This window comes from Lissotriton vulgaris, chromosome 2_1 (assembly GCF_964263255.1).
Source record: "Lissotriton vulgaris chromosome 2_1, aLisVul1.2, whole genome shotgun sequence".
In the NCBI taxonomy this organism is placed as follows: Eukaryota; Metazoa; Chordata; class Amphibia; order Caudata; family Salamandridae; genus Lissotriton; species Lissotriton vulgaris.
Window position 1 is genome coordinate 671,848,162 of NC_141687.1, and position 12,679 is coordinate 671,860,840.

Below are 12,679 nucleotides of genomic sequence, written 5' to 3' on the forward strand. Positions count from 1 at the left end.
AAAAAATGTTTAAATTAATATTCTTTAGCGTTTTTTTTACAATTATCATTTATTTTTTTAACGTTTAAAGTTAGTTTTTCCATTGTCTCACCAATAATTTCATTGCAACTCCCTGTTCTCTTCTCCTGTGCTAATCGCCTGCTCTCTTCCACCCCATCTTCTTCTTTAACTCCCTGTTCTCTTCTGCTGTGCTGATCTGCTCCTCTCTTCCACCCGCCTCCTTCTCTAGCTCCATGTTCTCTTCTCTTCTTCCGTGCTGATCTGCAGATCCCTTCCACTCTGCCTCCTTCTCTAACTCCCTGTTCTCTTCTCTTCTCCTGTGCTGATCTGCTGCTCTCTTCCACCCGCCTCTTTCTCTAACTCCCTGTTCTATTCTCCTGTGCCGATCTGTTGTTCTCTTCCACCGCCTCCTTTTTAACTCCCTGTTCTCTTCTCCTGTGCTGATCTGCTGCTCTCTTCCGACCCACCTCCTTCTTTAACTCCCTGTTCTCTTCTCCTGTACTGATCTGCTGCTTTCTTCCACCCGCCTCCTTCTTTAACTCAATGTTCTCTTCTGCTGTGCTGTTATGCTGCTCTCTTCCACCCACCTCCTTCTCCAACTCCCTGTTCTCTTCTCTTCTCCCGAGCTGATCTGCTGCTCTCTTGCACCCACCTTCTTCTCCAACTCCCTATTCTCTTCTCTTCTCCTGTGCTGATCTGCTGCTCTCATCCACCCCACCTCCATCTTTAACTGCCTGGTCTCTTCTCTTCTCCTGTGCTGAACTGCTGTTCTCTTCCATGCGCCTACTTCTTTAACTCCCTGTTATCTTCTCCCATGCTAATCTGCTGTTCCCTTCCACCGCCTCCTTCTCTAACTCCCTGTTCTCTTCTCCTGTGCTGATCTTCTGCTCTCTTCAACACGCCTCCTTCTTTAACTCCCTGTTCTCTTCTGCTGTGCTGATCTGCTGCTCTTCCACATACATCCTTCTCTAACTGCACACACACATACATACAACCACGCACACACACACACACACACATACAACCACACAAACACACACAACCATACCACACACACAACCACACACACACAACCACATACCCAACCACACACACAACCACACAAACACACACAACCACACCAAACACACACAACCACACACACAGACCACACACACAACCACACACAACCACACACACAACCACACACAACCCCACACACAAACACACAACCCCACACACAACCCCCCACACACACACATCACCACACACACAACCACACACACAACCACACACACAAACACACACACAACCACACACACACAACCCCACACAACCCCACACACACAACCACACACACACAACACACAACCAAGCACAGCCAAAGATAACCACACACACACAACCACACACAACCACACACACCCTCAAACAACCACACACATAGCCACACATACAACCACAACCACAACAACACACCCAACCACACACACACACGCAACCACACCCAACCACACACACAACCACACACACAGCCACACACACAACCACACACACAACCACACACAACCACACACACAACCACACACACAACCACACCCAACCACACACACATACAACCACACACACAAGCACACACACAAGCACACACACACAAGCACACACACAACCAAACACACACAACCACACACACAACCACACACACACACACAACACCACACACACACACACACACACAATCACACACACACAACCACACACATCTATCTATCGCCCTCCATCACTCTATCTAGTTTTTTATTAGCTTGACCTGTATTTTAAGGTACAAAAGTTTGTAAAACTGCTAAAAACGTTTTCCCCCTAATCAGTAAAACATTTGTATATATAAAATGAAATTACTTTACCATATGTTCTACAGCTGCATTAATTATCCCAGACTGCTGATAAAAGTAAACAATGACAGCAAACAAATGTTAAACAAGCACTTGCAATGCAGTAGGTCTCGCAATTGCGAGATTTTGAGCTTTTGGCATTGTACATTCCACACCACTTTTTTCAACCCAACAACACAATTACACAACATACCACATACATCCAATCCACTCAACAGAATTCCGCTTCATGCCACATAATTCAACAGCACACCGCATAATTAAACTCCAAAAAATACCACTCCACCACACAAAATGCCCTTCCACATAATTACACTCTGACACACAATCCCACTCCACATAATTACAGTACACTCAATACCACTTAATTACTAGCCAAATATTTCTATTACACACTATGGTACATAATTCCACTACACAAATACACTCCATACAATTCCACTACACTCAATTCCACAACTAACAATTCCAAGGCACATAAGTCCACTCCACACCGCATACATTCGCTCCAATCAAAAACATATGGGAAAAATTAATTTTCATTTACACCGCCAATACCTCTAACTGTCCCAAATGCAAGACCAATTTCATTGCAAATGCTTGTTACCCTTGTTACTCCCTCTTAGACTGTGTATTGGCTCGGTGGCCCACCCTCCTGAACAGGTTTTTAGGGGTCTTGAGAAGACTCTATGTTTCTAATTTTTGACTGGTCACCATCTTTTTCTTGGGGGGCTTAGCAACTCCTTTCCTTTGGTCACCCCCATCATTAGTTGTCTCTGTTACCCTTGTCTTGACCCAGTGGTCTGCCATCTTCCGCAACTCTTCAGGAGAAAGTGGACCTAGGTCTACCAGGTACTGATGTTGTTTCTCATGAACACAGTTACTCAACAGATACTCTTTCATGATAAGATTATAAAGCTCATCATAGTTGTAAACATTTTTACCTTTCAACCAACCACCTAGAGTTTTCACAGTAAAGTCTACCAAACCTACCCAGGTCTGACTCTGGGTTTTTCGAGTCATCCTAAACCTAAGCCCTCAATCAGGGTAGCCTTCATGAGGTCATAAGACTCAGCATCTGCCTCATTCAGTGTCAGGAGCCTTTCCTGAGAACATCTTCCAGAGCCCTAATACTTTTGATTGAGCAGCTGAGGCTGCCCCAAATAAATGGTGGTGGGTCGGGTGGAGGGAACGCAGGAGTGGGCGCGCTGTGGTGGGAGCATGCGGGTGGTGTATGAAATAATAGATTAAAAAAACAACTTACCTTTAGCCGCCGCCTGCTTCCAGTGTTGAGTCACGTTTGTGCATCTCCTCTTCCTGGTTCCCAGCGGCTTCTGTGTCAGACTCCCATCCAATCCCCGTGCTGCTCTAGCAATCCCAAGGTGCTCTTCTGGGGGTAGTGTGGCCGAGCGGCCTTAGGCATATCAGAGAGGAGTGTTAAACATATGCAAATACACACAATAGTCAATTATTGATGCATGCGACTCAATAAGGAGATTCACACCAATTTATTTATTTTTTAAGCGTATCTTTATATATATTTAGGCACCAGAATCAATAAAATCATGTAAGAGAAATACTTTTGCGTTTAAAAGGTCGACAGTGCATTTTTCAGAAGCTGCAATGACATCTATGGGAGGAAAAACAAGTATTACAAAAGGGGGTGGTGATGGACGGAGCATCTGAATCAATCAAACACTCACACCCAGTCAAAAGATTTGGGTTTAATCCATAACCGTTCTTAAGCCCACTCTGCCACCCCAGTTCAGACATGGTTATATGCAAATCAGTCTGACCCTGTGCCTCATGGGAACAGTCCAGCCCGAACCGCCAAGCCATGTCTTCCCTGGACCGGAAACAAGCTTCCGAGGACCGGTTTCTGGCATTCCAGCCGTCTTCAGCCCGGCTTGCTTGAATCCCGTGGCAAAGTGAGCAAGGGACTCACGTCTGAGCATACCCTGCCACACTTATGGCAGCCAAAAGCGGTACAAAAGGGGGTGGTGATGGACGGAGCATCAGAATCAATCAAACACTCACACCCAGTCAAAAGATCTGGGTTTAATCCATCACCGTTCTTTAGCCCACTCTGCCACCCCAGTTCAGACATGGCTATATGCAAATCAGTCTGACCCTGTGCCTCATGGGAACAGTCCAGCCCGAACTGCCAAGCCATGTCTTCCCTGGAGCGGAAACAAGCTTCCGAGGACCGGTTTCTGGCATTCCAGCCGTCTTCAGCCCGGCTTGCTTGAATCCAGTGGCAAAGTGAGCAAGGGACTCACGTCTGAGCATACCCTGCCACACTTATGGCGGCCAAAAGCGGTACAAAAGGGGGTGGTGATGGACAGAGCATCTGAATCAATCAACACTCACACCCAGTCAAATGATCTGGGTTTAATACATCACCGTTCTTTAGCCCACTCTGCCACCCCAGTTCAGACATGGCTATATGCAAATCAGTCTGACCCTGTGCCTCATGGGAACAGTCCAGCCCGAATCGCCAAGCCATGTCTTCCCTGGACCAGAAACAAGCTTCCGAGGACCGGTTTCTGGCATTCCAGCCGCCTTCAGCCCGGCTTGCTTGAATCCAGTGGCAAAGTGAGCAAGGGACTCACGTCTGAGTATACCCTGCCACACTTATGGCAGCCAAAAGCGGTACAAAAGGGGGTGGTGATGGACGGAGCATCTGAATCAATCCAACACTCACACCCAGTCAAATGATCTGGGTTTAATCCATCACCGTTCTTTAGCCCACTCTGCCACCCCAGTTCAGACATGGCTATATGCAAATCAGTCTGACCCTGTGCCTCATGGGAACAGTCCAGCCCGAACCGCCAAGCCATGTCTTCCCTGTGCCGGAAACAAGCTTCCAAGGACCAGTTTCTGGCATTCCAGCCGTCTTCAGCCCGGCTTGCTTGAATCCAGTGGCAAAGTGAGCAAGGGACTCACGTCTGAGCATACCCTGCCCCACTTATGGCGGCCAAAAGCAGTGCAAAAGGGGGTGGTGATGAACGGAGCATCTGAATCAATCAAACACTCACACCCAGTCAAAAGATCTGGGTTCAATCCATCACCGTTCTTTAGCCCACTCTGCCACCCCAGTTCAGACATGGCTATATGCAAATCAGTCTGACCCTGTGCCTCATGGGAACAGTCTGGCCCGAACCGCCAAGCCATGTCTTCCCTGGACTGGAAACAAGCTTCCGAGGACCGGTTTCTGGCATTCCAGCCGTCTTCAGCCCGGCCTGCTTGAATCCAGTGGCAAAGTGATCAAGGGACTCACGTCTGAGCATACCCTGCCACACTTATGGCAGCCAAAAGCGGTACAAAAGGGGGTGGTGATGGACGGAGCATCTGAATCAATCAAACACTCACACCCAGTCAAAAGATCTGGGTTTAATCCATCACCGTTCTTTAGCCCATTCTGCCACCCCAGTTCAGACATGGCTATATGCAAATCCGTCTGAGCCTGTGCCTCATGGGAACAGTGCAGCCCGAACCGCCAAGCCATGTCTTCCCTGGACCGAAACAAGCTTCCGAGCACCGGTTTCTGGCATTCCAGCCGTCTTCAGCCAGAAACCGGTCCTCAGAAGCTTGTTTCCGGTCCAGGGAAGGCATGGCTTGGCAGTTCGGGCTGGACTGTTCCCATGAGGCACAGGGTCAGACTGATTTGCATATAGCCATGTCTGAACTGGGGTGGCAGAGTGGGCTAAAGAACGGTGATGGATCAAACCCAGATCTTTTGACTGGGTGTGAGTGTTTGATTGGTTCAGATGCTCCATCCATCACCACCCCCTTTTGTACCGCTTTTGGCCGCCATAAGTGTGGCAGGGTATGCTCAGACGTGAGTCCCTTGATCACTTTGCCACTGGATTCAAGCAAGCTGGGCTGAAGATGGCTGGAATGCCAGAAACCGGTCCTCGGAAGCTTGTTTCCGGTCCAGGGAAGTCATGGCTTGACAGTTTGGGCTGGACTGTTCCCATGAGGCACAGGGTCAGACTGATTTGCATATAGCCATGTCTGAACTGGGGTGGCAGAGTGGGCTAAAGAACGGTGATGGATCAAACCCAGATCTTTTGACTGGGTGTGCGTGTTTGATTGGTTCAGATGCTCCATCTATCACCACCCCCTTTTGTACCGCAGGAAAAACAAGTATGGCGTTCAGGTACAGTACAACGACTTACGAGACCAATCTTGTGTACTTAAGCTAAGTATGGGGCAAAGCCCATGGCCGCATCAGCAGGTCACTTCCTGCGCAGTTAGGGCGGCTGGGTGCCGTGGTGCAATACAGCATCGGGTGCCCAATATTAGTCTATGGGGATCTGTCTTTGTGAAAAGAGGCTACAGATTTTGAATGGGAGGTCAGTTGTGTTGAACCAAACAAAGAACTCAAGTATTGCGATGCTAGAGAATGTGAGTTTCAAGTTTCTTTTATTTGCATAGCTACTAAAAACCATTGTAAAGTAATAAAAACAAGCAATAAAACCATAAATACATGCAATTAAAATGTAATACACATGTGCAAAAATAGTTCCTCATAGTCAATAGCCAGCTAAACCCAAGTTATGCTCGTCATACAGATTCGTGATTGCCTAGGTATGGTCAAACCAGTTGACAGACAGCCTAGCACTTTCCGCAAAACCAAGTGAAAGGTTGAGTGCAGAGAGCACCACTTGGAAATGCATTGAATGTGCTAAGACTCAGAAGCCCCCGTCCAGCCACCTGACCAGGTGTAAAAAGTGCCATGAGCTAAGTGCAAGAGAACTAAAAGTGGCAAGTGCAGGGCCGTTGCCTGTGTTTCAACGGTAAGGCAATGTCAAAGGCGGCCAGGACTGGGTTCCAGTACAAAAGTTTACACCCTGTTTAAAGTATCATGTGCTAGGGGACGTGGGGACAGTGGTAGTCCTCTTTTCCTCAGGCCGGAGTGACCGGATGCAGAGGGTCTTTGAGGTGTCAGTTTTCTTTGATCTGGCCCACACGCAGTTGAGGGGGCCTGCAAATAGAGGCTGCAGACGACGTCAAAGAGTTCATGAGGGGTTGAATCCATGGTGGACTCTGTCTCTTGAGGGCTTGGGGCCCACTTTGACAACGTTGACCCACTTCAACTCGGGCTGGGCGGCTCGGATACAGTAGTGCTTAATGGCGTTGGGTTTTGGTGGCTTCTGAGTCCTCACTGTTCTTCTTGGGGGGCCTACAGGAGAACAACTCTACTGCTCCACAGGAGTTCTTGAGTCGTTATTGAAGGCAGGCAGTCCTCTCAGGCTTTGAAGGCATGACAGTTTGCAGGACAAGATGTCTTTGGTGCAATTCAATGGGGAGCAGCAGACAGGCTGGCAGGGCTGGTGCCAAGCCAATTGCTCTTCTTTAGTCTTTGCTTTCACTGCTCTTCAGTGCCCTTCTTCTTCATAGGTCGTCGGTGTCTGATTTTCTGGTGCCAGGGACTCCTCTAAATATTGAATTCAGTGGTATTAAGGGAGTGTAGGTTAGTACCCAATGGCCTACCTACCCCTGGGGTCACTGCACCCTCTAAATGACCACTTCATGTGAGAAGAGGCATAACCCTGTCCCAGAGTTCCTAGGTTTGCCTTCACCAAGATGACTAACTCTGAAAATTCAGAGCCACTTCAAGAAGCCCAGCTTAGGCATGGTAATAGCTGAGGGTGGGCACGCATATCTGGCTAGCTAATTTTCCCACCTGTCCAGGTGCCAAAGGGCTTTGGGCAAAGGGGGTCAGCATCCTCTCCTGTGAGAGAAGCCACATTCTCATACCAAAGGCGGTGGGCTCTTTGAAGCTCCCCTGCCTTGAAAGCCAAATCTGCAGATCATCCTATGTGATGGGGTGTAAACACCCTTTGCCTGAGCAGGCTTTGTTTCTGGCCTACTGAGAGTAAACGGCCTCACCCTTGGGGGTACAAAACTTGTCTCTGGTACCCTGTGCCCGAGTGTAGGAAGCTGGCTCTGTATATACTATACCTAAGTGAGGAATTGTGTGTACAGAGTCCAGTGGAACCCCAAAGGTAGGCAGAGGTAAAAGTATAGAGCACCTTACTCTCTATTTGTGGTAGTGAGGGCGATCAGTAAGGCTTTATCAGAGGAAAGTGTTAAGCATTTGTTGTACAGACTCAATCAGCAAATTGTCACACGCTCAAAGACTGAATTTCAGACCAATTGGTTTTGTATAAAAATATTCTTTTAGTTATTTTATTTCATAGAACTAAGCAAGCCTGGCACAGGAAAGTGATTTATACTTTGCAGTACTAATACAGTATGAATTGCAGTTGTATTTATACTTTGGTTTGATTATAGTAGAATCACTGGTAATGCAATACCTTGAAATATTGAACATATACTTTGTATAGGCTTTTCAATAGGATTTCAAGTAGATTACTTTACAGATTACTTTTCTTACACAGTGTAGTGTACCCGGATACTGCACTGAGACATTTCCTGTAAACGGGTAAGAAATAGCATTTTGGTTATTTGGTTACAGTTTTAGAGATTTTTATAGATTTTCCAACTCTTTCAAAGAAAACAGTTAATGTTATCCTATGGGAGGAAATAGTGTTATCAGGTAACATGTAAGTACTTTGTTGTGGGAGTTGGGTTTCTGGGGTTAGACTCAGGGGTCCCCCAGGGTCAAGGATGCACTCTTGGTACACCCTAAACAGCACTAGGGCGACCGGGTGCAGAGTGCTGAGGCCCAATGTTATCCAATGGGGGACAGGGGGCCTCCGGTTGGTGGTAAAGCTCCTGCACTTAAGCTCAGGGCAAATGGCAGTTCAAGGTCGCACCAAAGGTACACCCTCAGCTGTACTAGGGCGGCCGGTTGCAGGGTGCTGGTTTGTAGTCGGGTGCCCTGTTACTTTCAATGGGGGGAGTCTCCAGTTTGCAAACACACTACAGGCTCTGGGATAAAGGTCTTCTGGGTGTGATCACCACTTGGAGAGGTAAGTTGGGATGCTAGGGGTTGGTTAGACACTGTAGGTTGGGCCACCCAAGGCAGTGGGGCGTCGGGTGCAGGGGTGTCTTTTAGGGTCAGATCTTCTTACCAGCTCCAGGTCACGGTTGGGGGAGCCTGTCACGCCTGCCAATCCACGATTACCTCAACCAAGATGGTCGTGCCGCTGTGTGCATGCGCACAAGAGTCAGTCACTAGTCAAAAGCCTGGCGTCCCTACACACAGACGCTTTGCGCTCTAGTGTTCACGCTCACCTTGCGTCGCGTCACTTCCGCTCACAGCCTGAGCATTGTTTCTGTTCCCGTTCCGTCTTTGTTCTGCACCGGATCTATTTTCTTGCCGGTAAGGCTCTGGCCACTTTGAAACCCTAAGCCGTTTGATGTAGCTGAAGAAGATCGAGGGGGCTTGCTTGTTTTCCCTGACATTTTGATTTTGCAACACCAGCGTTTTCACTCTGCAACTTCAGAGCGACATTAGCGCTCCCTCTCGATTATTTCCCCTCTTTGCCGGCTTCAGTTCTTCATTCTGCTTCCTCTTCCGGGCTCCCGCCTGCTTGCTCCCAGTTCCGCCCGTCAGCCGGACTTGGTTCCCGTTGGCCGGTCGGACTTGGGTAGAGCAGGTGTGGGGTACGGAGTGGGGCATTGTGGGACTTGGTTTCCGCCTGGTTTACTGTATAGCCCTTATATCTCCCCCCAATCTACGTTTGTTATTATTTGGCACTACGGACCAATCTTGAAGGTATCGATATTGGCAGGAGCTGCAGCTGAGGTGGCCCAGAAGATACGGTACAGGCGCCTGGCACTATTATGTGTTCTTTTTCTAGTTTAATCACTCACCTATGTTTACATGTAGTTCTTCTTGTACTACAGACATCATCGCCAGTACAACCCTCATTTCAGCCTCAGCAGTCCTAATACCTAACACCCATTTTAGGGTAAGTCTAGTATCATAGGTTATTGTTTTTATACAAGATTAGGTACACGCTCCTTTTCTACAAAGATACTCTCTCTTTCCTCTTTTAGAGTACCTCCCAGCAACTAGCGTTGAGAAGTTAACCGGGGCAATATACCAGGAATGTATGGTGGTCAAGAGAGGAGAGTGGTTTCCTACCTATAGGTAAGGGATGGGGGAGGTTAAGAACCAGAGAATAGGTATCGGTGGGTGTTTCCTGACTTGTATACATTGTTTATTTTCCTTCTTCTTTACAGTGTCGTGCCAGAATCTGCCCTGCTGAAGTGGCCAGTCCAAGGTGTCTTCTTCCCTCCTTCCCTTGTTTTGTTCCCTCCTTTCCCTCTTTTTACCTCCACGTGCTATAGTCTGATAGGCTGTTGGTGTTGAAGGGGAGGGGCTGGGCTTATCGTCAGTTCCTGGCACTCCTATGGAAATTGCTTGTGGACCATTACAGGGCCTTTTGGATTGAGGCTGCGGGTGTCGGCTGGAGGCTTAAGGCAGGTCAGGGATCATTGGATCTTGGGTCTGCATCACATGGAGACCTCCTTGTGGTGTTGGGCCACTCGAACTCGGCCGTGGGCGACAGGTGCAGAGTGGTGCAGACTTGCGGATTTCTCAGGAGCTGGAGTCTGTTGGTGATCAAATCCGGTGTTCACTGGAGACAAAGTCTTTTCTTTGGAAGGCAGGGCAGGTCCTCGGGAATCTTGAGGTTGCTGGCTGCAGAACACACCAGAGTTTTGCTTCTGCAGGTTTAAGGTGGGGACAAGCCGGTAGGGCGGGGGCCAAGTCAGTGGGCATCCTCCTCTTCTTAGGTTCAGCACGGCTGTTCTTCTTCTTTCAGTTTCTTGTCTGAGATCTTGGTTCAGGGCTGCCCCCTAAATACTGTATTTAGAGGGTGTTTTGGGGGTCTCGAGGTCAGTAGCCAGTAGGCTACTGACCGTAGGGTGACTACACCCTTGGTGTGCTCACCCCACGTTGGGGAGTGAGCACAATCCCTAATCCTTCTTGGGTAGTGCCTGCCATCTGCATGATGGTGGGCACTGAAGAGTGGTCTTCGGTAACAAGACAAAATATCGAATTCAAAATATAGAATTAGCAAAATATCGAAGTCAAAATATATAATGTACAAAATATTGAATGGACAGAATATAGTGGTGAAAAATATTGAATTGAAGGTAAGTAATTTAATATCGAATAGTAATTTTTACCCATACGCTATCCAATGCTTTCCCTACTGTTGCACTCACTGGAGTGGTAATAGTAAAAGTTATATTTATTATTTCATTAATTTTAAATTACTTTTAAGACATTTTTAAAAAATCGATATTTTGACTAACTATATTTTATAAAACTATATTTTTGATTCGATATTTTTGTACTTACCTGTTTGTAGATAGGAATTCGATATTTTTGCATTCTATATTTTTTCTTCTATATTTAGGTAATTCTATATTTGTGTATTCGACATTATGTCAGTGATCCTGGTCTTCACTTCACCTAACCCACCTGAGGGGTGGTTTGGCAGAGGTGGCCACACCTTCTAGGGTACCTAATTTTTCCCACTCATCTTCCCGCCGAAAAGGAGGGGAGACAGGAACGGGGTCTTGTCCTGATAGCAGGAGAGGCTGGGGGGTCGCATTACATAGGCTGCAAGGCCTTTGAAGCTCCCCTGCCACAGATGGCTCTTCCTGGCCCGGAAGAGGTGTGACCACCTCCTTCCAGGAAAGGCTTTGTTTCCGGGCTCAGGAAGCAAAGGCTCCCACCCCAGGGGTCAAGAAACATGTATTGTGGTGGTAGGCTGGTTTACCAGTCAGGGAACCTGACCCTGGTCGTTTTTCAGGGGGCATCTCTAAGATGGCCTCTGGGTGCATTTTTCATTAAATTCCACGCTGGCATCAGTGTGAGTTTAATGTGCTGGGAAGTTTGATACCAAACTTCCCAGTTTTCAGTAAAGCCATTATAGTGCTATGAAATTCGAAATGACAAACTCCCAACACCATTTACTTTTAATGGCATTGTATTTGAGCTTATTACTTCACTTACAATGTTAGGAATTGGTCTAGACACTGTAGGGGTACAAGGCTCATGCACCTGAACCCTCGCCACTGGTATAGTGCACCCAGCTAGAGGGGTGGCTCACCTATGCCAGGGCAATGGGTTGTAGGCATGGCACATAGGGATGCGTCCCATGTTGACTCTTCACTTTGTTCTGCACCAAAACACCCAGCCTGCAATAGCAGTGTGTGTGTGTGTGTAAAGGTACATGGCCTCTAAGGGTGGCACAATAAGTGCTGTAGCCCTTAGAGGCTTTCACTGGCCACAGTGCCCTTGGTAACCATGGTACATTTTACAAGGGACTGGCATGTGTCCAGAGAGGTGCCAATTGGGGGTACAAGGTACAGTTGGGGAAAAAACAAAGGTGCTGGGAACCTGATTGGAAGGGACCCAGGGCACATCAAGAAAATTCATCAGTAGTTTGGCAAAATGTGGGGGGGGGGTTACTGCAATAGAAACCAGCTTCCTACACAGAGCATGATTTATTTCTGGCCTCCTGAGAGTAAAGGGTCTCATCCTTATGGGTCTGAAACTTGTCTCTGGTATCATGCTGGTGAAAACCAGTCAGTCAGCACACCAGTAGCTGTTATGTTTTCAGAGGGCACCTCTAAGGTGTCCACAGTGTATTATTAAATCCAACACTGACATCAGCATAGGTTTATTAATACGATTTGTTTGATACCAAACATTTCTACTCTCAGTGAAGCCATCAAGTAGCTGGGGAACTCGGTTTCAACAGTGTGCAGCACATGTACTTAAAATGGCTTCCCTGTTCACTTGTATTGGCAGCAAAAGAGCTGAGCAGCACAGGGGCATATTTGCTCATGCAGATATGTCCTCACGTGGA

The 12,679-nt window shown here is 47.6% G+C and overlaps 1 long non-coding RNA gene across 1 annotated transcript in view; it reads right to left on the minus strand.

Annotated features, from left to right (window-relative positions):
• Positions 1-3,141: 3,141 nt before the first annotated feature.
• Positions 3,142-12,679, minus strand: part of LOC147730957 (uncharacterized) — a 334,638-nt gene continuing 325,100 nt past the window's right edge. The window contains exon 4 of the long non-coding RNA XR_015308408.1: positions 3,142-3,285. This is a non-coding gene — a long non-coding RNA (uncharacterized LOC147730957). The remainder of the gene's footprint in view (positions 3,286-12,679) is intronic.